This window comes from Onychomys torridus, chromosome 15 (assembly GCF_903995425.1).
Source record: "Onychomys torridus chromosome 15, mOncTor1.1, whole genome shotgun sequence".
NCBI classification, from domain to species: Eukaryota; Metazoa; Chordata; class Mammalia; order Rodentia; family Cricetidae; genus Onychomys; species Onychomys torridus.
Window position 1 is genome coordinate 14,356,668 of NC_050457.1, and position 27,638 is coordinate 14,384,305.

The following is a 27,638-nucleotide window of genomic DNA, read 5'->3' on the forward strand; positions in this document are numbered from 1 at the left end:
AAAATTCACATGCTCCAGAGATAATAGAGTGGTATACCTTCTTCATTGCCTACAGAATGCCCGGGGAGGTTTCATGCAAGAGCAACTAATGTAGACTTGAGAGTTATTATCAAAGAAACCCTCACTGCCTTTAATTTTCTCTTCTTTGAAATATTTCCTAGCTTCTCTGAAACCTTAAATTTTCTTTTTGTAACAAAATGTAATTTGGGGTTAGCTCTCTTTCACTATGTAAGCATGCACAGTGGAATGGATAGAAAGGAGGCATTCACAGCTTGTTGTATATTTTATTAAACCAATTAAAAAATTTATGGAAAGAAGAAATCAGGTTAACAACCACAGCAAAGGGAAGGAAAACAAAGCCTTTTGTACAGGAGCCAACTTCTGCCCGGGTTCACAGGTGCCCCATAAATGTGATGTCATTTTGATGGCAGCGACCTTTCTCCCACAAAGACAAATGAAAGAAGTGCTTTGGATATAACCCCTGCACTTCACACAGGTGTCACATCTAAAATAAACCTCCAGACTGAACCTCAGAAAGCAGCTTCTAAAGGAACGTGCAGTTGCGCTGCCCAAACAGCTTTTTAAAAAGGAAGAAAGGAATAGACTCTGAATGTGTAGACTGGTCTTTTGAAGAAAATAAAGAATATGCTTTTCTGCTCAGATTCGAGTGAAAGGCATACTTCTCAACTCGTGGTTTTACAGTGTAATTACAGGACATGAATAAACCTTCTCTTGTAGATGTAACTGGCTTGTTAAATAAGAAACACAGAACGGATTGCAGAGTTAAAAACCAAGAGGTCAGAGCAAGAGCGGAAAACCTTACCCTTCACTGCTTCTGCGGTTCTTCCTCTCTGCAAGAGACCTACTTCTCTGCGTCCTGTCTATTTAAAAACTTTCTGTTCTCTTCTCTCATTGGTTGTAAACCCAGCCACATGACCTCCTCGTCACTGCCTGTTTGTACAGACCCCTCCAGGTCTTCTATGGTTGGTACTGAGATTAAAGGCATTTGTCTGCCATGCTGGCTGTGTCCTTGAACACACAGAGATCCGCCTAGCTCTGCCTCCCAAGTGCTGGGATTAAAGGCGTGCCCCACTACTGCTCGGCTTCTGCTCTGGCTTGTTCTGACCTCAAGGCAACTTTATTGACATACAAATAGAATCACATTTCAATACAAATAAAATATCACTATATTTCCCCTTTTCTATTTTAATAAAAAGAAAAAAAGGAAAAAGTTATAACTAATATAAGAAAAACTATATACGAAAGTACAATAACTATATATACCATATATACAAACAATAAATACCTAAACAATGTCTAGTCCATTTGTATTTGACAAATTCAGAGAAAATAATTCCATTATCTGTCCTATTTTGGTAAGTCCAGAATGTACCTGATTCACTTTTTATCCTAACTTATATAGCTAACAGAACTGTCTTATAACGTCTTTCAAATTTATAGCTCTTACAGCTCTTAGTGAGTTTTTCTGAAATCCTTAACAAAGAAAATTATAACTATAACTAACTGATCTTCAACTCCCTCAGAGACCCAAGAAGGAAATAATACTACCTAATAAAAAATAAAAACAAGAAGTGCATATAAGCAGCTCCAAAAAAAAAAAAAAAAATGTGAGTTGACAGAAACAGCCAGCTGCCTGGACAGTCACCTGAGGTTTCTCCGCAGTGTTGGGGCATCATCTTCAGCCTACAGGCTTAGCGTATCTGACAGACTCTTTTGTGAACTAGGATGTATACAAGGTCAACAGTTTGACCTCACATTTGGTGAGAGCAGTCCATGTACCAGAAACACCTGAATTCCATTAGTGTCATGTCATGATTCAGGATTTTAAATTCTGGAAATTATTGATGTTTTTTTTTTCAATTCAGCTGTCCATTTTTCTTGGCTGTGTATATGTGGCTTCATCTTGACATCCTGTTCTTCTCCACATCCCTCTATTAAACACCCATCTACTATTGAGAGGGGTGAGCTTAGTTATTCTTCAAGAATAACTGTTTCATCTGCTGTTCCATTGCACATCAGAAGCCATTGGCCCACCCCTGTTCAGCTGCCTTCGAAGAAAAGGGCACGGTAACTTTTACAGATTGCAAAGGCCACTCACTTCAGGGATGGTGCCATATTGTCCTGGCTTCAGAAGATGCCTTTTGTTAAAGCCACAACCACACTTGTTTTGGCAAGAATTGGTAGTCCTTGGTTTCATGTCCTGTCTGTCCTGTTTGTCAGCAGTTGATTCGAGGATACTTTGTTGTCCAGTGGCTAAATTTGCCACAATGAAAGTTAGCTCCATATGCAGTTTCTTCAATGCCCATATTTTCTCTGAAGTAGATTGGTACTGCCAGGAGCCATCATGTCTCATAGTAATAGCAAAAAAGAAAAATTATTAAGTTATTAAAACATTTTAAATGCCATATTCTGTAGATCTCTGAAGGGTTTGAAGATGACCTGTCTATCTAAAATATATCTGTTTGATCTTGAAAACACACCTAATATGACTACAAGTTCAATTGTAATGTCTAACCACTAATTTTCATTTCTATATATCCTAATAGTTGGTAATACTAACATTCAAGGATTAGCAAATTGCATTACATTGTTAAATGAATGGTATAAATACAATATCTCAAACAAGATTAGAAATACGTGTATGGTATATTCTAACAATCTCAATCTCAATAATAATAATTTGTATACAATATAAAACAATCCAATTGAATGTAAAGTATTTAAAACTAGTAATTGTCTTTTTCCTTTTTCTTTCTTTCTTTTTTTTTTAACAAGCACCTTTTGCCTAGCCCTTTTCCTAACCCTTAACAACAACTTGTAACCAACCCTCCTAAACAATGAAAACTATCCCAGACCCAATACCCATAAAAAGACTAAAAAACCACCCACCCCACACCACCCCTTTGGGAATGTGGGCATCGAATTCTTAAAATTGCTTCCTGCTGGGTATGGGCAAAGTTATCTTTATTCTGAAAAGAAAAATTTTGGGTTAATTGACAAACTCTAGGAAAGGTAACTATATTCTTTGTTATCCATAATGCCAAAGTTCAGGGTTTATCTCAAGTCCTTATTCAAGTAGTCTTTGAAACTGGATCATCTCAGCTAGCCATCTCAGAATTGCTCTAAGCACTTTGTAGTCCAAAGCTGATCTGTAGATGATGTTTGTCAGCTTAGTGATATTATTTTCCACGTGGAATTGTCGTTGTGGGGCCCCATCTTCTTCCTGGAGATTTCATTTGATGTTAGGCCTGGCCGTGATTTCCTGCAGAAAACTGAAAAGAGACTCAAACACAAAGACATGTATAGGCAGCTAATCGAAGCCTTTTCTCTAGAATTAATTAGTACTCTATATGACCATTATTATCTTAAAGTTTAAAATATAAATATATATATATATATATATATTGTAAATTTTGATATAAAATTCATACTTTAAAAAAAGTTTAAAGAATCAGAATAGAATCAAAGAATTGAGATTAGTATAGAATAGTCCCTTAATTAATTTGGTTTTTCTCCTGTCCCATGTCAGAAGATGGCTCTTTCTTCTGGTATGATACAGGGAGTTTTCATTTTCCTTTTAACAACATGCTTGAGTTTAAAGGAGGAGAGAGCCATTCTCCAACTCCAAAATCAGCTTGAAGCTTTAATTGAACTAGGACTACAAAAAGACTAAGAGTATTAATATTTAGAGAAGAGCAGAAACAAACATTTAGGAAGATTTATGAAATTTTGTAGATGATATACCAATAGGCCATTTTACTCTTTTTTCTTGGAACAGATGATTTGTCCCTTTTCTTCAGTTGTCTCATTTGTCCAGTGTTCTTCAGATTCCTTAGCCTTCATTCTCCTAAAAGACAAAAACAAAAACCCTCCCCCAAGACTAATTTTGGGGAGGTTCCCTTTTGGCAAGTTACATCTGATTAAATGAAAAGGCATGTATTAATGTTATAAGTGAGTTTAAACTGGATGGTCATGTTGGTTGATGAACTATCACCTCCTCTAATTAAGAGGTCTCTCTTGTTCAAATCGAACCTTTATTAATTTTGATGGTATCCACAGCTTATCTTCTCCTGCAGAAACAAAAGCAAAACCTCATCTCCTACGTAACACATACCCTGGTTTCCATTCTGAGGTCAGCACATCCTTGAAGTATATAGGCTGATTTAATTCTGTTGTTTTTTCTATTAACCAATGTCTCTCTGCAGCTGTTGTTCCTTTCTCATTAGCATTGAGAAAATTCAAAGTTAATAGAGCATTGTGCAGTCTATTTCTGGGGGTTTTTGTTACCCCTTTTTGTTTATTTATCATGTCCTTTAGAGTTCTGTTGGATCTTTCTGTAACTGCTTGGCCTGTAGGATTATGTGGTATACCTGTAATATGCTTTATATTATAATAAGCAAAAAACTGTTTCATTTTAATAGAGACATATGCTGGAGCATTGTCAGTTTTAATTTGCACAGGTATACCCATGATGGCCATAACTTCTAGCAAATGAGTGATTACAGAATCAGCTTTCTCAGAACTCAAAGCAGTTGCCCATTGAAATCCTGAATAAGTATCGATAGTATGGTGTACATATTTCAATTTTCCAAATTCTGCAAAGTGAAACACATCCATCTGCCAGATTTCATTCCTCTGAGTACCCTTTGGGTTACATCCTGCTGGTAATGGTGTCTGATTGTAGAAGGAACAAGTAGGACATTTCTTTACAATTTCCTTGGCTTGTTGCCAGGTTATGGAAAAATCCTTTTTTAAACCTTTACTATTGACATGATGTTTCTTATGAAATTCTGAGGCCTCCAGCATATTTCCTATCAATAATTTATCAATCTCATCATTACCTTGTGCTAGAGGGCCTGGCAGACCAGTATGGGATCAGATGTGAGTTATATATAAAGAATGACTCCTTTCCCTGATTGTATCTTGTAATTGAATAAATAGTGAAGTTAATTCTGAAGCATCAGGGATAAATTCTGCAGTCTCAATATGTAATACCACTCTTTCAGCATACTGAGAGTCAGTAACTATATTGAGAGGTTCTGAAAAAATCCATTAATACCAACAGAATAGCATACAATTCCGATTTTTGAACTGAATTATAAGGACTTTGAACCACTTTACTTAAATTTTCTGATTTGTAACCTGCCTTTCCTTGTTTGTTGGCATCTGTATAAAATGTCCGAACTCCAGATATGGGTTTTTCACGTAAAATTCGAGGCAAGATCCAATCAGCTCTTTTTATAAGATCAATTCTATTGCGTTTAGGATATTTGCTGTTAATTTCTCCCAAAAAATTACTGCAAGCTCTTTGCCAAGGTTCACTTTCTGTCCATAATTTTTCAATGTCCTCTTTAGTTAAAGGTACAACAATTTCTGCTGGGTCTACTCCTGCTAATTGACGAAGTCTCAATTTTCCTTTCAAAATTAAGTCAGAGATTTTTTCCACATAAGTTTTTAATTTTTTACCTGGTTTATTTGGTAAAAATATCCATTCCAATATAATATCTTCTCTCTGCATTAATATTCCTGTAGGAGAATGCCTAGAAGGTAAAATAACCAAAATGCAATCCAGCTTTGGATCAATACGATCTACATGTCCTTCATGTACTTTTTTTTCTACCAAGGCCAATTCTTTCTCAGCTTCAGGTGATAATTCTCTTGGACTATTTAAGTCCTTGTCACCTTCTAAGGTTTTGAACAAATTATTCAGTTCATCATTTTTTACCCCAACAATAGTTCGTAGATGAGAAATGTCCCCAAATAATCTTTGAAAGTCATTAAGAGTCTGTAGGCGATCTCTCCTAATTTGTACCTTTTGAGGTCTAATTTTTTGTAGCTCTATTTTATATCCTAAATAATTAATAGAATCTCCTCTTTGTATCTTTTCAGGAGCAATTTGTAATCCCCAGCCAGGCAATATTTTCTTTACTTCTTCAAACATTCTTTCTAAAGTATCTGCACTTGAGTCAGCTAGTAAAATATCATCCATATAATGATAAATTATAGATTTAGGAAATTTTTTACGTATCACTTCCAAGGGCTGTTGTACAAAATATTGGCACAGGGTTGGACTATTCAACATTCCCTGTGGGAGGACTCTCCATTGAAATCTTCTAACCAGTTGAGAATTATTGTAAGTAGGCACTGTGAAAGCAAATCTTTCTCTGTCTTTTTCTCGTAGGGGTATTGAAAAGAAACAGTCTTTTAAATCAATAACTATGAGAGGCCATCCTTTAGGTAACAGAGTAGGCAAAGGAATTCCAGATTGTAGAGAGCCCATTGGCTGAATTACCTTGTTAATTGCTCTAAGGTCTGTTACCATTCTCCATTTACCAGATTTCTTTTTAATAACAAATACAGGAGAATTCCATGGGCTAGTAGATTCTTCAATATGCTGAGCATTTAACTGTTCTTCTACCAGCGCTTCTAAAGCCTGGAGTTTCTCTGTTGTTAAAGGCCATTGATGAACCCATACAGGCTTGTCTGTTAACCATTTTAAAGGTAGAGCTGTTGGTGTCTTTGGAAGATCATCAGTTGTTCTGCCCTGTTCTTGTATAATATGGATGGCTGGTTACCACTCATTAGAATAATACCTTCTAATATTTCTCTCAGAAACATGTGCTAGTTTATTATTTATTTCTGAGGTTGGAGGGATGTTAATCTGAGTATTCCATTGTTGTAACAGGTCTTGACCCCACAGGTTCATGGCTATGTTAGCCACATATGGTTTTAATCTGCCTCTCTGTCCTTCTGGGCCTATACATTCAAGCCATCTTGCACTCTGTTTAACTTGAGATAATGTTCCAATTCCTAACAGTTGAACATTTACCTCCTGAAGAGGCCAAGATGGATGCCAAAATTCTGGTGCAATTATGGTAACATCAGCACCTGTGTCTACCAGACCAGACAATAAAACACCATTTATTTTTATTGTTAATTTTGGTCTTTGTTCATTTATAGAAGTTTGCCAAAAAATTTTCTTTATGGTTTCTCCTGAATTTTCTGTTCTCTCTGTCTCAGTTGTTCTATTACTCTGAGTAGCCTGGTTTATTCCAATAGGGATTTGGTTATTTAACTGCTCTGAGTAGGGGTCTCCTCTACGATTGCAGGAAAGGTCTGAACTGGATTCACTGTAGGGGCCTGCCTGAGGCCCCTCTGGGAGTTTCCCAAAGACTGAGGCAAAGTATTACCTTGTCTATCCCTTGTTGATCTACATTCATTGGTCCAATGTCTTCCCTTACCACACCTTCTACATACTCCTGAAGGAAGGGGCATTCTGTTGCCACTGTTCCTTGAAGAAACATTGTTTCTAGAAGTTCCCTGTTTACAGTCCCTTTTCAAATGTCCTTGCTTTCCACATCCAAAACATCTAACATTCCTCAAACCTCTTGAAATTGCTTCTCCTACCCACATATTATCATGATCATGAGCCTCAACATTAACCGTGTCTCTAATCCAATCTTCCAAGGGTGCAGATCTTGCCTTTAACGGCCTGATTATTCTCTTGCATGCTGCATTTGCATTCTCAAAAGCCAAAGATTCAATTATTATCTGGCTAGCTTCTGAATTTGGGACCATTCTCTTTACTGCTGAAGTCAGTCTTTGTAAGAAATCTGTGAAAGATTCTTTTGGGCCCTGTATAACCTTTGTAAATGACTCAGTTTTCTTCCCTGGTTCCTCAACTCTGTCCCATGCATTCAAGGCTGCCATTCGACATAGAATTAGAGTTTGCATATCATATAAACATTGTGTTTGTACTGCAGCATATTGGCCTTCTCCAACAAGCTGATCCTGGAAGATTTGTATACCTCTATCACTACATTGTTTTGCTATGTTTTTAGCTTCCTGTTTGAACCACATTTGCCACTGGAGCTGCTGTCCGGGTTCCAGAACCGCCTGTGCCAGCTCCCGCCAGTCTTGTGGTATAATTCTATTATAAGTTGACCAGGAGTTTAACATTTGTTTTACATATGGAGAATGCATGCCATAAGATACTATTGCTTCCTTAAACCTTCATAAGTCTAACATTTCAACTGGAGTCCAAATATTTTGTGTAGTCACTTGACCAGGTTGCTGTTGTATGGTTACCGGATAAATTAAGGGTGATTGTGTGAAAACAGGCTTTCTTTCTGTAACCTTATAATCCAATCCTGAAACAACTTCACTGTTAATTTCTTCTGTCTGAATCTGAATTTCTCTATAATTCATTTTAACAGGTTTAACAGGTCTTTCTAAAATTTTTATCCTGGCACTTAAATTGACTGTCTTTTTAAAGTGTAAAATATGGATAAGAAGAATAACAATGTACATAATTCGATCAACATTAATCTTCTCATATAGTTGTTCCATTACCATACTGCCTAAAATTTCAAACAAAGCCCAATTTTCTTCCAATGTACACATAAAACCCATTTTTTTTAATGTGGAAAAAATCTCTTTTAAATAGTTTCCTTTAAAATATCTGATATAAATGACTTACCAATTCTGCGTAGAACAGTAGAAATCCGAGGGAATTTCCAAACAGTGACCTAGCATCCGAGGTGGGAATTGAGAGAGAGAGAGAGAGAGAGAGAGAGAGAGAGAGAGAGAGAGAAGCAAGAAAGCGTAGCCACGTTCTGGCTAAAAGCTTGAATCCAGCCGCTTCAATGTTCCGGTCTGAACTGAGTCGAGCCTGGGCTCTGGCTTCCTTAAGCTCCGACCGACCACGTGCGCTGACATTTCAGCCAAAAGCAGCCTATCTGCAGTTGCCTGTAGCTACTGCAATTAGCGGTAGCTCCCGCAGGCCTGAGTTGTTTGTAGCACCAGCTTTTTAAGCAAGTAAGTCCAGCTGCAGCTGTAACCACTCGTAGCTAAGGTAGGTAGGGCCTGAGTCCTAAACTGAGCTAGGCCTGGGTTAGACCTGGGCTAAGCTGGAGCTAGGGAGCCAGGCCTGCCCAGGCGGGAAGCCGGACCCACTGCCAAGGCAAACGGTTTTTTAATGAATTCTTGCCACGTTGGGTGCCAAATGTAGATGTAACTGGCTTGTTAAATAAGAAACACAGAACGGATTGCAGAGTTAAAAACCAGGAGGTCAGAGCAAGAGCGGAAAACCTTACCCTTCACTGCTTCTGCGGTTCCTCCTCTCCACAAGAGACCTACTTCTGTGCGTCCTGTCTATTTAAAGACTTTCTGTTCTGTTTTCTCATTGGTTGTAAACCCAGCCACATGACCTCCTCGTCACTGCCTGTTTGTACAGACCTCCAGGTCTTCTATGGTTGCTATTGAGATTAAAGGCGTGTGTCTGCCCTGCTGGCTGTGTCCTTGAACACAGAGATCCGCCTAGCTCTGCCTCCCAAGTGCTGGGATTAAAGGCGTGCCCCACTACTGCTCGGCTTCTGCTCTGGCTTATTCTGACCTCAAGGCAACTTTATTGACATACAAATAAAATCACATTTCAATACAAATAAAATATCACTATATTCTCTTGACTTCTTTAAAATAGATGTCGGTGGATTTTGAATGCAAAAGAAGAAATGGCGTATGCCCAGAAGCGGCATAAGGGAACATGGGTTGGTTTAGGAGTGTGTATCCTCCCTCTGGCTTGGAAGTCTTGATTTTCTGGATTCCTTTTGATGATTCAGACTCAGTAGTGACCCTCTTGACTGTATCTGGTCAGTCACTGGGTTCAAATGTATGATTCTAAACTCCATGGGCCTGGGATCAGGCTCCTGTACCTGGCCCTCCAGCCTTGTGACATAGTACAAAATACAGAAGAAAAATACGCATCACCATTGTGTTCCATTGTATGTTACCCTACCATATCACATCCACTTCAGTTGTGTTCAGCCCACATTAGAGCATCACTGTCTGCCTAGGTGTCGGCCTTCCAATGCTAGTCCACTACTTACTGCACGAGGCAGCCCTGTTTCCAAAGAGATCTTCTGGCCGCCACACTTAACTTTTCATTAGTGATTCAACAGTCTCGGTTTTTAAATGTTTATTTTTATTTTTAATCATGTGTATTATGTGTACACAGAGGCATGGGTATGTGCACGTGAGTGTTGGTGCCCACAGAGTCCAGAAGGAACTAGGGTTAAAGGTAGTTGTTAGCTACTCAGTACGGGTGCTAGAATGAAACTCAGGTCTTCAAAAACTGTACACATTCACACTAGCTGAGCCATCTTTTCAGCCCCACATTCTCAACCTTTAAAAAGAAATCTTTTTCAAAACCACCATTTAAGCTTGGAAATGGTTATCCAACTTATAATGAAGCCTGTATGTTTTTCCTTTGCCTGTATTTCTGTGAATTTTAACTTCTAAATTAGATACAGTAGGATATGGGCAAAAAGTAGAAATAAAGTATAACAGTGAAAATCTATATAGAGGTATATATAAAGTGGAAAACAAAAATAACTGGTCACAAAATTCCTTTATCCATGTAGTTAACATTTTCTCATAATTTTAAAAGCTGGGTCATTGTATAAACTAACATCCCACTCATCCTTAAGGAAGGTCCTAACAATCGTAATGCTTGTTATTTTGTGCCAAGAGATATCTGTGTTCTATTTACCATCGTGTATGGGTTTCTGGGACCTGTTGAAAGTGAGAGATACACCTCCAACATGCCATCACTGAGCCTGTTAACGTACCATCTATTGCAGGTTGGGTTTCTTCAAAGGCTGCCTCTGAGACAGAACTGAGCAGGCAGGGGGCTTGTTAGGAAATATTCTTTGTTAATAAATACTCAACATTGATGAAAGGTAAGGGAGGGAAGCAGAGCTTGCCAGAGAGAGAAACCAAGATGTGATACAATCCCACCTACATAGGAGATTCATGGATTCATGAGTTTGGAAACACACAGCCCTAGTTGAATGGTCCTGCATCTCCAGTTAAATAAATTTTCACCTAGGCTACAGACCAGTTAATTCCAGTTGGACTGTGTTTCCTATTGAGGAAGGGAAAAGGTGGCCTTTTGACTGAGAAGTTCTACTGGTCACGTCTCCCTTCTTATGTACCAGTCTCTCATCTTAATGAGGTTTTAAAAAGTGATAAATGATGGATTGAATCTCGGTCAGATTGTATTAAAGATAAAAGATTTCCTTTATCTCCAATTAAAAATATTAGAAAATATGACTATATTTTATAAATGAAAGAGACAGATTTGAAGACAAAAAACAAAATAGGGATTTAATTTACCAACTACAAAATGGACAGTATATATTTGAATGATGTGGGATTGGCACAAATAGAAAACAGGCCAGAATAGGAGCTAGGCATACATAAAACACAGATTATGATTGACACATGCCAAATAATGCAGAGAATGGAGGACACTACAATTGTCAGGGTGTCACCAGGAATGTAGTTATTGTAACCCTAACACCTGTAAAAGGCAAAACAAATCTGAAATGAAGTTAAGATCTAAAAGCAAAATACAAAACTGTAAAAATATTTTAAGTAATATATGAAAAGTACAGAATATCTATTTCACCCCAAAGTAAATCTGATTTCTTAAACAATACCAAAAAGTATAAACAAGTTAGTTTATTTTTTAATTAAGTTTTCTACATTTGTACTTAACCCGAATGTTGTCCACATAAAGTAAATATTGGATACTTACCAAAAACTCATTCAAGAAAGCATTATTATAGTGGTCTGTGGGAGTTCCTTAAACCATTTAACTTAAACATCATAAATTTTCATATTCAGTCTTTTTGAATACACCACATTTGGAGATGGTCTATCAGGAGCCCATGGATAATTCCTCTAAAATGAATAAAAATTTAGAGTAAATGAAGGTAATTCTTCAATGTCTAATGACCTGAGAAAACTTTTTTTAGTTCTGTGAAGAGAATGTGTAAACAAGCATTTACCTTCAAAGGGGATCAGGTACCTTAGTGGGAACCTTCTGACCTCTCCAGAGTATCTTCTGTGAAAGAATTAGCTCAAGGCAAAGCCAGAGGCTGGGAAGCGAGGGTGAACCCTAGTGTGTAGAACAGCATGTTTGTGCAAAGCTGGGGGGGGGGGGGTGGGAAAGCAGTGTCGGCCATATCCCGAGGAGACAGCAGAACCCTGGCTATCTAGAGCAGCAATGCCTGCCTTTATTCCCACTCTTGAACTCTCCTTTATCCTTCATCGGAAGTGCCTTCAGATCCTCATGCAGACGGGACCTCTTCAAACCCTCTGGCTCCCACTGCCAGTCAACAATTAGAGCCTTTTAGAAATTCCTCTCCTGGGCTGTCTTACTTGCTAAAAAAATTCCTAATAAGATCAAAGACAAACAGTATCTGTAAGAACAGAGCCCTGCACTATGGGCTTTTCTTACCTAGAGCCCCATCTCTGGCCTTCCAAGGGCCATTTTTCCCAGTTTTACTGGGCCCTGTCTCTGAACAATATTGTTAAATAGTCACTTTCTAACATCTAAGCAAACCATTAAAGGTAGTTTCTTGGCCTCTAAAAATCAAGACAAAATATTCAACCTGGAACTAAATTTCACACAATAATATCTGTTGCCTTGTCAATATTATTTCTTTCTTCTTCCTAACCTGCCATTTCAATCTGTATTCAACACAAGGCTTTGCCTTCTATCCAACACGCAGCTCTCTCTTCCCTAAATGCCTTTGTGTTATAATCTCCATTCCATCAAAGCCCCTAGCTAATTGCTTTGCAAGTCCCTGACATCGTTGTCTCAGTCTAATGAAAAGTGGCTAGAAAACTTTGTCATGTGTATCACAAACTGAAATGCTTTAACGTAGAGTGCATTTAAATCAAAACAGAGCAGAAGATTCAAAGAGAGACACCAAGTCTAGTCTATCAGCTGGTTGTCCTAAGTTAGCCGGCCATTGCGGGTGATACAAATCAGTCATTATTATGGAACTCGAACTCAGCAGAGTGGGTGGTGTTCAAGTAGACAGACGGTGAAATAGAAATGGATCCTCACCGTGACTTACCTTCAAACATAGAACAAAGAAATGTTTTCTGAACATAAAAATCATCCTGCGATCTCCACCGCAGTAATAGACTGAAGGAGAACCCCATTTGAGACACACATCCATGGTCTGGAAAGGAATGTGAAGACAGATTTTGAAGCATAGCGTGGAAATACAAAAAGAGAGAAGGTGAAAATAAAAAGAAATGAATGACAGATCCTATAAGCATGTATTCTTTAAAAAAATTCTTGGGGTTGGGGATTTAGCTCAGCGGTAGAGCGTTTGCCTAGCAAGCACAAGGACCTGGGTTCAATCCTCAGCTCTGGCAAAAACAAAAAACAAAAACAAAAAAAAATTTTATGCTGTATTTTTTTATATTTTGCATATTCTTAAGGATGAAAAGGACATGATACAGGATGGCCTTCAGTCCATATTTCATGGCCAAATTTTATGGAAGGTTTTCATTGACATTCAGAGCACATAATTTTAGTTTTACAACTTTGTCAATGGTTATCTGAGAATGTGTCTTATTTTACAGATAGATAACTTTTAGTAATAATTAGTCATGCTGAATCATTCATTTAAATTCCATTAGCTTGTAAGTTAACAATTTTGGAATTTGTAGAGAAGTACAAAATCTAAACATTCACAGATTACATTTTCAATATGTTTTTGTGTCTGAAGGCTTTAAGGTGCTTTCTATATATCTGCTCAGTCCAATTTATAGATCATTCAAAAATTTAAAATCTAAAACTTCTTTATAGGCCTTATTCATTTTTAATTTTCACTAACCTCAATATTCATACTTGTTTAAGTTGACTTCTATATAGAAATGTTTAATAAATGTAACCAAATAGGATTCAACAATATACCAAAAGATTAATGTATATGGCCAAGAAATACTTACTTCTGGAAACCACATTATTTTATTAATGCAACCTACAACATACTAAGGAATTTCATCACTATAGTCTATTATACCTACAAGCAGATAGAAGTATTCTCTAATAAATATTGAAAATTCATTTGATGAAACTCATCATCTTGATAACAATTCCCTATAAGTTAATATAAACAAAACCAAGATTATTCATTAAAATTCACATTTATATTGCTGATGGTGAATCACCCAAACAATTTAAGATTAGCCACCACCACCATTACTCAGCATCACTTCAGAAGTGTCAATAAATATTAAAAAATCAATAACTGATATAAACATTAGAAAACACGGGAATAAAATGTCTCTTTCATTCGTAACTCAATGGCTAGAAAAACAAAGGTATCTGTGGAAAAATACAGTAACATTAATAAGAAAATATGCAACATTGTAGAATACAGGAAAATAAAAGAAAATTGCCTTTCTCTGTTTTAGCTATCATCACCTAACAGAGAAAAATATATGAACAGAAACAAATACCTAAGTGCTTCAATAAATTAAAAGTTCAAGAATTATGCAAAGAAAATTATAAATGCTTATTTAAGGGTAAAAAATGTAAATACCTGCAAAGAAGTGTCATGCTTATATTCATGAATAGGAAGACAGCATATTAAAAATAGTAACTCAAAATTAATAAATAAACTTAATTCAGATTGTAATTTTAATGGGGTTCTCTCACTACTTCATGTTGGTGAGGGGGAAAAGCCAGGGGTAGTCAGGTAAAATTAGTTTTGAAGTTTACAAAGAGAGTAAAGCGTATGATACTAGATAAAAAGTATACACTGTTTTTAAAATTAGAAGTGTTCAGTGGCAACAGTCAACTTCAAAAATGAAAGGTTGAGAATTCATAAAGGTGTCAAATTTGGGGGCAAGACATAGGGAGGAACTTCTACAAAGGACAGCGAGTCCTGATCCTGCCCTCCCCCACTCTGACCTTCCTCAGCTCAGTCAAGGTGGCACCATGCCCCCAAACATAGTTCAAACAGTTAAACCTGTGATTTCCACCCAGTCCTCAGGACCCCTGCCCCGTCCAGAGCATCCTTCCCCCAGCCTCTCTTTTCCACTTGTCCTGCAGCCTGGCCTGGCCTTGCTCCACTATCCTCACAACAAAGCTGTGTTTCAATGCACCGAGTGGTTCCCCACAGTGTGTACACTACAATCTGAACTTCCCGCTTCTCCAAAGTTCTCCCAAGTTGGCTTCCAGCTGTATCACTAACCTTGGTTTATGCCACTCATGCCCCTCACTTTCTGTGTCCCAGCAACCATATCCTTTCAGTTCCAGAAAAGCCACAGCACTGTTCAGAGGAGGGGAACTTGTTGATTGTTGGGTGCCTTGATTTATGCAAGGCTGGTATTCTCAGCAGTCAAGATGTCCCCTGACCACCTTCCACATCACCCTGTTTTAATTAGCTGCATAGCACTAACTATTGTCGGCTCTTTCTTTGGTTTATTTGTTTGCCCAATGTTTATTTCCACATAGCGAGTCTTTTTCTCAGTAATCTCTGAGAAAAAAGAAGCGTGTCTGTCTGGTTCTTCAGCATTAGGCACAGTGCCTGACACAAAGCAGCCACTCAATAAATATTTATTGAACTAAGGAAATAGTACTTAAGCACAGTTTTATTTCTGAGAGTGTTTCCCAAGAATAATGTTGAACCACCAGACACAGGTTTACTTTGAAAGGTCACTAAAGGAATATGCAGCAAATATGAAAGCTGGGCTTTACTGTACAGAAAGAGGCATTTCGCCTCCTAATTTAAGAATCAAGATGAAAACAAAAAAGCATTGCTGTGAATATGGAAAGTAACATCCAGTAAATACAGATTGACCGCTTCATCTCTGAAGTGTCAAAAAACTGAGTAGCAGCATCTAACATCTAGACTGTAGGAGACCTTGACATATATGCCTAGTGGTCCACACTGATTTATATAAATTAGCTGCCAACAATTCAAAGGGAGACATTAATTTCCCATACATACTTCTAAAATGAGTTACTAAATTCCAAACCCAGGCCCAATAAGATATCAGTCACCCACAAGGTATGGTGTCAATGAAAAGAAGTCATTTGAAATCAACATATGTCCCAAACCAGGGGAAATCAAGAGGAAAACAATGTGATGAACTTGGGAGTGGACTCTTTAGGATGTTCTCTTCCATAGAGATGGACTCATGGTGGGCTTCCTTGGAGATGACTCGTGGTGGGGTTTTTTGTCTTCTTTCTGATTTGTTGGTATCAAGAAATGAGTAGGGATTTCTATTTCATACAGAATTTCTCCAAAACTGGAGATTTTCTTGAGTTCTCTGGAGGCTGCCGAGTTCAGTCTGTCCATGGGTAAAGTTGTTCTCTGCACTTGCTTGTCCCATGTCAGAAACACATCTAGTTATAATCCAAGTTGTAACTGGTGGACAAAATCATAGAAACCATTTGTTCAAGGGCAAGCAGATCCTGAGACCAAACTGACCATTCAGGATTTTATTACAGACTGTAGTGTACCTTCACATGTATACCTCCAGATCCACAGTTTGAATACTTAGCTCCTGCTCAACTGTATTTGTAGACAGAATCCTTGAGGGAGGCAATTAATGTTAAATGGGGTAATAAGGATGGGCCCCTTTCTAATGGGGCTGCTATCTCTACAAGAAGCAGGAGACACAGCAAAGAGTGATCTCCCCTCCTCCTCCTCTCATCCCCTTTTTCTCCCCCTCCCCTGCTTCTGTTCACCTATGTGTGTGCTGAGCCAAGAAGAGAAACCCCATTAGAACCAAGCCTGTCAATGCTTTGACCTTGTTCTTCATTCACCAGAGCTATATAACAATAAGCACTTGTTTAAGCCACGCAGATAGTGGTATTTTGTGATGACAGCCACAGAAGGCTAAGACAGTCCCTCCTCAGCCACTCTGACTCTGGATTGACTCTATCTAACTATCCCAACATCTCCCCATACCCCTCTTCTACAATCTCCTTGCCTTGCCTCATACTCAAGGTTTTTATTAGGATAGCCTCTGCCAAAAGATATATGACAGACACTAGTAGGAAGACATGAATGAATTAAATGAACACAGTCCTCAAAATGAAGCTCAAACAACAGAAGGTCATGAATTTGAGACAGGAAATCTCTATGTAGCCCAGGCTGGCCCCAAACTCTTGCTTGTCTTATACTCATCTTCCAAGTAGCTAGGATTACAGGAATGTGACACTGCCCATAAATCCAAACCATACTTTATAAACCAAAACTGTTTTCTTTGAATATCATACTTGAGTGTAAGACTGCCATTTATAAAATATGTAATTTAAATATTAATAGCCCCATAACTCTTAAATGCCTTTTCCAGACCAAAATCCAAAAGCTCAATTAGCTGCTGTCAGTGTGCCATGAATCCTTCACCTTTCTGTAGCTGTCAATGAGAACTGAGTGAGGTCTTAGAATAGTGGGAAATGTGGATTTGAAAAGTGGGGAAACAAAATGTTGCTTATATTAAGCAAAGAGAAAGAAAGAAGACAAAGAGACAGAGAGACAGAGAGACAGAGAGACAGACAGAGAGAGAGAGAGTAGTTGTGATGAAGGGAGAAAGAACAGAAGTTCCGAACCATAAACTGAAAATAAGAATCATGTTCTTCCCATAAATTTTGCTTAAATTTTCCCTTGAGAACAATGTACGCCCTAATTAGTAACTAAGAAAAGAGAGTATGCCCACATTGGCTATTACTGCCTCCATCATGCAGCTCAGGGAATTGCCAAGGTGCAAGAGATATTTGCTGTTCCTCGGTGTCAGGAAAGGAAGCAATGAGAGCTCCCAGGGCTTTGGTACCTCAAGCACCGAGACATTGAGGCAGCAAAGAAAAGACTAATGGACAGAAGAGATGGGCAGTAGATAAAGGTTCTGCAGCCAAGCCTGACAACCTGAGTTTGCCCCCAGCACCCACATGGTGGAAGGAGAGAACCAAATGCTGCTCCTTTAACCTCTAGACATACACACACAAACAGTACAGCTAAAGAAACATAAGGGGAAATTAAAGGACCGGAAGATGCTTAATAATGATACTACATGCTGAGAATAACATTGGGAAGCAATTTCATTACTGTGTAACCTTTGTAGAGTGTACCTATTCAAACCTGAATGGTAGAGCCTACTACAAAACTCCAGTTATACAGGACAGCCTGGGCTACAAACCTGAACAGCGTGTTACTAGACTAGACCATAGATGTATACTTATACATCTAAATATAGGAAAGGTGCAGTAAAAACATGAGATAATAGGAGGTTTCAAATCTGTTATATATTGTAAAACCAGTGACCTACTCTTTACAAAGACATCATTGTTTAACACACCACTATACCCGCTTTCCCTATGAGGCTAATTCACATAGGCTACAATGGCATAGCGATCAGCAATCAGAGTCATTCAGATGTTTGGGATCCAGGCTGTGGGCCCCTGCCAGCCTAGGATGAGCTTGATTCTCCAGTGATTCAGAGAACCTTGAAATGTCAACACTCATGTTCTCCTCAACTGATGAGAAAGCTGAGCCCGGAGGGACAAGGGCATGACTTGCACAAAGCTAAGCAGTGAATCTCATGCCAGGAACAAAATGAAGCACTGTGTGCCAGGCCACCATGCTCTCTTCCAAGTGCCCCAGACCGTCTCAAACACTGACTGATGTCCAGAAGGAGAAGCTGAAAGACAGCCACCATCCTATTTAAAAAAATAGTAGTTCTTTTGTTCTTTGTGAATTCGGTTTTTATTTTATAAAGGAAAATCTCCAGCATTAATACTAGAAACCAAATAAATAAAACAATGTATATGAAGCCTATTTGTTCTGAGGACATGGGACACACACACACACACACACACACACACACACACACACACACTATTTGAAAGCTGGGGCAAGGTTAATTATCATGGAAGGATGAAAAACCTAGTCATCTAATTTCAAGAAGTAAGACTCAGATACTCAGGTCTCTTAATGTCAATCATTGTTGCAATCTTATTGAAATCTATGAAATAAACAATTATGCTCTAAATAGTTATATTTGGATAGTCTCCCACTGGTAAAAAATCTAGCAAATTATTATTCACAATTAAACTTTATTAAATACTCACTTTCCAATTGATGTTATACATTATTAAGCCATTGTATGTGGCTGCTTGCACTTTATAAACCATTAGTAGCAGCTTTAGCTGCCTCATGTGGCTGAAAGTCAACTAACTGACCTTAGGGATCCTCAAAGGACATTCATAATGCAATCTAGTAAACGGCATTGGGGTCTTCCTGTATTTATAGCTGGGATGTTTTAAGCACTGTGATACTGATAGATTTAAAATGGTTTTTATTCATTATATAGTCTTTGCTGTGAAATGAGAAATTGTTAAGACGTGGAAAAGTGAACTGTAATGCTTAGAAACATACATAAGACCAGATATCTGCACCCTGTGTTATCTTTCTCAGCACTCGGGTCTGCTCTCTGTCTCAGCCTGGTCGACAATCCAATGAGAGAGGTGGACCAGATGACCCCTAATTCACCCACCATTGTCTGCCTCTAGGATCGGACTTTCTCTCTGTCCGAAGCTCTTGGAGTTTTCCGACTCTGTTTTTCTTTTCAGAAGATTGGGTTATAGTGACAGGGACGGGGTGCTCTTACAATAGTAAGACTGGTCATTTAATGGGTACAGAATCTGTTTTGCAGGTTGGCCTTTGAATTCTGAATTCAGAAGCTATGTTTCAAACAGTCCATTTTTTATTCACTTTCTCTCTCTCTCTCTCTCTCTCTCTCTCTCTCTCTCTCTCTCCTTTTTCTTTTTCTTTTCTTTTTTTTTTTTATTCTTAGGAAATTTGGTCCATCTGTGTGGATGCCCACATATCTGTGAGGAGCACACATGGCTGTGGTCAGTCCTCTCTGAACCACTTCTGAAAGAACTCCTGCTCACCTCCAAGGAATGTGCCCTGGGCCAGAGCATATTTATTGAGAACATTTCTCTCAGCCCTGTGGATAGATGTGAGGAACATGATCATCATTTGAGTATCCTCCAAGTGCTTGTAGTCTAATGTGAGTGGAAACACATGAAACCCAAAGAAACGGCAATGTCTAGCAACACCAAATGCTCGTTGAACTGTGCTCAACTGTTGAGGGGAGGGTGATAATGTCATGTCTGTGTGTTCCAACTGCAACTGTAATAATAAGGTGTGTAATTGTCTTTATTCATGAGAAGTCAAAGCTAAGTTCTATGTTGAAACAACAGGAAGTATCATGGAAAAGTAGAGTGATATTTTTTAAAAGCTGTAACTCCATATATTACTATGGGTTCCCTACAATAATCCAGTGAACTCTGTTAAGTTTGTTTCTCTGTTGGATGTATGATGGTATTTTATTAAATAATTCCGAGTTTCATAAGTATCAATCAGTGTTCTTGTTCTCTAACAGTGAATAAATAGTACTATTCTTAAACTAATAACTTACAGCAATAAAATCTAAGCACATGATTACATTGTTCACAGTGGACCTCGCACAACCTCTAAATGCCTTTACTCTATTGTATATATCCTAAATCTCTATGACAATTGTAGGTAGACTTCACTGTCCCAACAGCTGCCATATTCACAATAGTCAGAAACTGGAAACAGCCTAGATACCCTCAAGAGAGGAATGGATAAAGAATTTGTGGGATATTTACATAATGGAATATTATTCAGCTGCTAAAAAATGGAGTCATGAAATTTGCAAGTAAATGGATGGAACCATAAAAGTGAGATAACCCAGACCCAGAAACACAGCTATGGTATGTTTTAGCTTGTATGTGATGTTTGTTGTTAAGTCAATGATAAGCAAGCCACAACCCATAGACACACAAAAGTTGGTTACAGAGTAAGGGACAGGGAGGGAAGGGTATATCTCTCTAAGAAGGGGAAATAGAGAAGATAGTTATGGATGGGGTGGTGTTAAGAGGGAGAGAAGAGTGGAGTGGGGGAGGGAATTTGGGAGAGCCAGATAAAATTAAGGGCCATTTGAGAGGTAGTGTCCTAAAATATGTACATGTAAGAAGGTGATCTAAATGAAAACATCCAATCACAGGGAGACAGAGCCCCAACTGGACTTCTCTTGTCACCAGATGAAGCTTCCTGTACCAGGAATCAGTTACATCCCATGGAGTTGTTAGCCAAAGGGGTCCCATGGGAACCCCCAAATAACCCAGGCTGTTCCCAAGACTGTAGGCTGCTCACTACAAACTTAGAATAAGGCTCTATTGCTGGAGATAACCCCTACACAACTCACTGAAGATGGAGAAGTTCAGCTGGGGCCCACCTATGGCCTTCACCCCCACAGACTGGTGTTCTTGATACCAGAGGGTACTCTGCATGTTACCAAAGGAGAAATGTAAACACCAAGCCTCCTACAAACCTTTAGATCTACAGAGGTGTCCTGCCTGCAAGATATGCTAGTGCAAGGATGGTACAAAGCTTGAGGGAGTAACAAACTGATATCTGATTTGATTTAGGACCCACTCCATGAGATGGAACCCATAACCAATACCGCTTGGGTGACCAAGAACCTGAGACTAGATACCTCAGGGACCTAAGGGAAAAAATTAGTGTTCTATTAAAGGAATATAGCAATAAAATAACTCCTAAATGACCTTCTGCTGTACTCATCACTCAGTGCCTTGTTCAGCCATTGCCGGAGAATCTTCCTCCTGCAGCAGATGGGAAAAAACAGAGACTCACAGAGACTCACAGGCAGACAATACGCAAAGAATGAGAACTCAGCCTGAAAAGGGATGTCTCCATCAAATCCCTCCCACTGGGACTTAGGGAAACCTTCAGAAGAGAAGACTGAAACAGTGTAAGAGACGGGGTGGGGGGTGGGAGGATGGGGAATGGAGGACACCATGAAAGCCAGGCCTTCTAAATAGAACAAGACCAACACACATGAACTCACAGATACTGACATGGTACGCAAAGGGCCTGCATTGATCTGCACTAGATGGAGTCCCAGAGCTGATCAAAGTGGATGCATGCCCCTATCCCTTTCCCAGAAGATATCTCCAACTGATAACCACTTGTAAATGAAAATTAAGTTTTCTCAAAAACTGGGCAAACAAATTACTCTCAAGGGAAGGCTGAATCCCAGCAGTAGTCAGCCAGCAGAAAATGAACTCAACAGCATCTTTGGAAGTTCCTTGTCTCATAATCCTGGGTCAGAGCAGTTTGTTGTTGTTATTTCTTGTTTATGTGTTATGTGTTTGTTTGTTTTTTAATTCTATCTTTTTCTATGTTTTACCCTACAGGTCTTTGCATTTACATTGCATATATATCCAGTTCTGTGTTTCTATGGGATTGCTGAGTGTGCAAATGCATAGGTTTCTACATCTTTATCTGTTTCTTGTGACTTTTCTTGAGCTCTTTTCCTGCTGTTTGCTTTGTCCTATTCTAATTTGTTTGTTTCATTATGTTTTATTTTATTTTATTTATTTTGTTATCATTCCTTAGATGTCTGCTTGTTCTCTAAGGAGAGGCAGAAAGAAGCTAACTCCAGAAAGAAGGGGGAAAGGGGAGGAACTGGAAGATGTAGAGAAAGGGGAAACCATAATCAGGGCATCTTAATTGAAAAATATCTATTTTTAATAAAAGAAAAAATAATACCTCTAAGACATCTAGAAATAAACAGACAAAAAGATACCACAGTAAATTCTCAGGAGGAACAATATAGACAAGAAATAAACACAATGTAGCACAATAAACCTTAAAATTTGCAGTCAATTAAAAAAATTTGAAAAAGAATACAACCACTGAGTTTGTCTAGATTTTGCAAAGAAAAACCCAATGCAGGTGAGTTGCACAAGAAAGTATCAATTTATAGCTCACAGCATTGAAAATGTGTATAAAGCTTTTATTGAGGAAGGAAGTAATACATGTGCTCTATATGTGGTGTGTGTGTGTGTGTGTGTGTGTGTGTGTGTGTGTGTGTGTGTGTGTGTGTGTGTGAGTTAATCTAAATCTTTAGCCCATTAATTCTCTTGCTTGGAACTACTCCAAAGTAAATCATTTAAAAGAAAAAGACCATTCATACAACATTCATAACTATATTACATTAAGAAAAAATTGTAAACAATCTAACTCTTATTGATACTGAATATTCAATTATAGCATATAATTAATAGAACATTATAGACCATAACAAACAAAAAATAGGGAGTAACATGAAACTGTTCATGAAATATTCTATCAAATGCAAAACTCAAAATTGTACACACACTTAATATAACCATACAAAAATAAGACCATGCATGGATAATTAAAACATAAATATTTTGAAAGGAGAGACAGTACTATTAGGATGGTGGTTGAATGTAATTTCTTTTCTTTTTTTTTAAACATTATAACATCTTTAATAGGATTTTTAAGTTACTTTTGTTTAGGAAAATTTGAGGTCTTTTCAAAAGCAGTAGTTGTTATAAAAGTGGAGTCAGTGAAATATTAAGAGTTTAAATCAGGCGATCTAACCAAAGACCAGTGACTTACTCCTGGCTAGAAGTCCAAGAAGGTTGAATTAGGGCACAGATCAAAGGCCTACAGGAAAAGGTGATGATAATGGTGAGAACTGACTCTCGCCGAAAATGAATGACGCCGTCCTTCCTGCCTAATGAGGAATGATAGTCTAGATGGCTGTACGTTTATTCCTGTCCTCAAACAGCTACGGAGCTAGTCATGTGCCGAGTTCATAGCTCTAGGTGCTGATCCAGAGGAAGGGGTAGGTGTCCCCATGTCACTTGTAACGCGTTACTTTAGAGGAAGGAAAAGAATAAATAGAAGACAGCAGATTACATTATATTCAGGTAGAGGGTCACTCAGGGGTCTCATAGCAATAGTTGCTAGGCAAGATAATAAAATCCAATGCTTTTTTTTGAGACTTACTTAAACTAGTTGCTTTAGACTCAGAAGAAGACTTTGGGAAAATGTACCATCTGACATAAGTATGGAGTGACATTTAGGGAAATTACTACACAGTGTATATTGGGAACAGGAATCAGGGGACAATGGGATACTTCCTGGTAGAGAGAAACAAAAAACATGTATGTGTAGTTGAAGCCTAGGATGTCTGAGAAATCTGGGAGGCAAGGAAAGGCAGGAGTGAGGAATGGGGTGGGAGGGATCAGAATGTCTCGTCATCTAAAGGGAAGAGATGCGGAATAACGCGCAGTATAAATCCTGTAGATCAGGAATCTGATCTTAAACTAACCAAGATGGGAACTATAAAAGAAACAGTTTTGTGTACATTTTAGAAACTCTAACTGCTCCCCTGTACAGGATAGAGCATGGAGGTTAAGAATGGAAAGCAAGAATTTGGTTAGGAGATTACCCATTGACCCAAGGGACAAATACATTAGCAACCTAAAAGGATAATGGTTCTGGAAATACCTGTTAGCCACCAGCCTGAATATTTGTGGACAAGACTCTACAAGACTTCCTATAGGTTGGCTAGCAGTCCTGGAGCACAGGAAAAAGTGAGGAAAGGGGGCCTAGAAGGTGACTTCAGTTGAATGGGAAAGTACCAGAAAGCAAGCTCTGCCCAAGAGAGTAGCACTAAGGCAGCATTGGCAGAAGCAGGTTAAGTACACACCCGACTGGGGAGACCTTGTCACTTAAGTTGGTCACCCCAGGGTGCTTTCTTCCTGGGAAAAGAAGAGCACAATTTCCTATCACAGTATCATTAGGTCATGTCTTAATTACGTAGACATTAAACTATTCTGCAGCTTCTAGGAAAGGATACAAGCCTGACTTACATGATGCTTGAAGCAACAAGGTCTAGAAATCCATCAGCTTTTAACGCATGACCTCATTGATCCCCACAAAATCAATCAAGCTCCTACTATCTGTATTGACAAGCCATAGAAAATAAGTCATCTTGGGTTTGTTTTTCCTTATTCCCATGGGAAAGTCTCGGGTCAAGGAGCAAATGTGAGACCACCATCACATTAGGTTTCACTAAACAGCCACTTTTAAAAGGATATTGAGATTACACAAGGGGCCCAAAATTCTCAGTAAATTCTCAATAAAAAGCTATTCCATGCTTCATTTGGGAAACTGAGTTCTTTGCACAATAAACTTTTAAATATTTATAGAGAACAGGACTTAAGAAAAAATTAAGACTAAAGGAACCCTTCCCTTCCACAGAGTTACATAACATTTTGGAAATCATTTGTGATTGCTACCCTAAAACTTACTGGTAAAGAAAAACTATTCCAAAATCTCTATTTTAGCAAAGTTGTCCTATAGGTTTATTTTATATATGGCAATACAATTTGATGATCAAGACATCTCATGGAAGTGTTTATTAAGATATACTGTTTTCAACTTTAAATTTAACCTGGCAAATACATAGACAAAATTTTTTTTACAACAAAGGTCATTGGTTCAAACCCAGCCCAACTCAGCTGGAAAGCAATTACCATCTGCTGATCTTAATGAAATGTACTGGTGGGCTAAATTCAATTTCTAGCAAGGAAAATAAACATTGAAATTGTTGCAAGCCTAGATAAAGGCCAAGAATTAATTTAGTTGTTTCATGTCAAGATTAATAAACATCAGAAATTTTTGGGCTGCAAGAACTACAGAAATTTTTCAACAACATATAAAAATGTAAAAATAGAGAAAATCCAAATACACTTTCATATATTATTATAATTTATATATTATATGACATGATCATGCATGTAAGTATAGAGATGCATGTGAAATATACCTTTACATGTACGAATCTTTCATGTGTACTGAATGCATATGTTTGTAGTGGTGCGACACCATGGAAGCCAGATGAAGGTATTGGGTTAGGAATCTTCCTCTATCACTTTCCACTTTGTCCCATTGATCTCTTATTTTTAATTACATTTATTTATTGAGAAAATTGCTTCACATATCACAATGTGGATACAAGGTCAGAAGACAGTTTGTAATACTGGTCACTGTCCCTTCACTATGTAGGGATCAAGTTTAGATCATCGGGCTTGGCAGCAATTACTTTACCCTGCTGAGGCATCTTGCTAGACCTCAGCCTTGTTCCTTTGAGTCAGAGTCTCTCCCAGAACCTGGAGCTTGCATTATTTTTTCTTCCTTTGTTTTTCTTTTTTCCTCTTAGACTGGCAGGCAGCAAATTTCAGGCATCCTCCTGTTTCCATCTTGTTCTGTTCTTGGATTGCAAACATGCATGCAGCCACATCTAGATTGTGTCTTGCCCTTCCTGTTTGTGCAGCAAGAAATATATACATGTGTGTGAAAATCTAACTATGTGCATATAAGTACACATCTTAGGTATAAATATATGTGTGTGTATGTGTATGTGTATCAATAAATTTAGTTTGAAATAGCATAGATATTAATATTTGTCAGCAACTCTAAAGATTCAGGACATTTGGTTCTGTAAAGTCTTTGACTCACACTGAATAAATCCTCAGACATTCAGCAATCCCATACATGCCAAGGGCCACTTGTCTATAATTTCTCCCTTTAAAGTATTATCATACAATTGGGTTGGCAGGGAAAAATAAGAAAGACTCTGAGATTAGGCCCTTCCCAGAAATGTTTGAGGTTCCTCATTTTTTTCCAACATTCCATTTTCATTAGGACTCACACAAAAAGTTAACTGCCTCTTTCGCTTTGCTCAAGTTTAATCCCTTCCCTGTTGAACAATTTTGTGTTGGCTGCAGAACTGGCTGGAGTCATTTCATGGCGGGCTTTGCCTTGTTATCCTAGCAAAATTAATAAACTTCATGGATCTTCAGGGCTGTGGTACTTTGCCAAGCCGGAACATTACATCTGCAGGGGGCCCCTATAATACCACACTAAGTCGGTAACCCAATGCAAGCATGTTCTGTAGAGAAAAGCTGTTCTAGCTAGTTAGGAAGGCCACCTGATTGCACAGCCTTCTTCCCTGAATGAAATATTTTCTTAACTTCAAACTGTTAACATAATGTTGAATTTCATTGCATTGTTGTGTACATTTGAAGCTCTATAGACCTCTCAAAGATTTGAAGAGTCAAGTCCATTCTACTCTAACAACTGACTGGACGTTGGCTAAGAAGGAGACAGCCAGGGCAACCAGGAGAACCCAGAGTTCCAAAATTTGGGTGACTAGAGAATATATATTATTATCACTAAAAGAGAAATTTGTGAGAAGTATAAAAATTTCAGTTTTAGAAATTCTGATTTTGAGTTCCTTGTAGCAGTTAGATAAAAGATATGCATCAGGACGATGGACTCTAAGAGGAAAAGTAAGAACTGGACTCTAAATGTAATTGATATTAGATAAAGCTAAAGACTAGTGAGTGGGTGGTTAGAATATGGCTCTTCTGCTGGGTATGGTGCATCTCTGTGATTCCATCCCTAGGATACTGAAGCAGAAGGATCATAAGTAGAAAGTTAGACTGTCTCAAACATTTTTTCCATTATGAGAAGATGCTGAGGGTATGGATCAATGGTATAGTAGAGTGATTGCTTAGAGTGCACTGGACCCTAGGTTCACTGCTGATAATGAGACATACAGGGCTTTTTCCAGAGGCAGCATGCAAATTGCTTTTCCTTTTTCCTTTATTATTACTGTTGTTTGTTTGTATGTGTGTGTTGTGATGCTGAGGAAAGGGAAGGAGGTGTACATGCACCATAATACATGTGTTGATGTCAGAAGAAAAAAATTGGGGGTCACTTATATCTTTTTCCATCCTTGTATGGGTTTCATGGATCAAAATTGGGTCACTAGCCTTGTTCAGCATGTACTTTTAC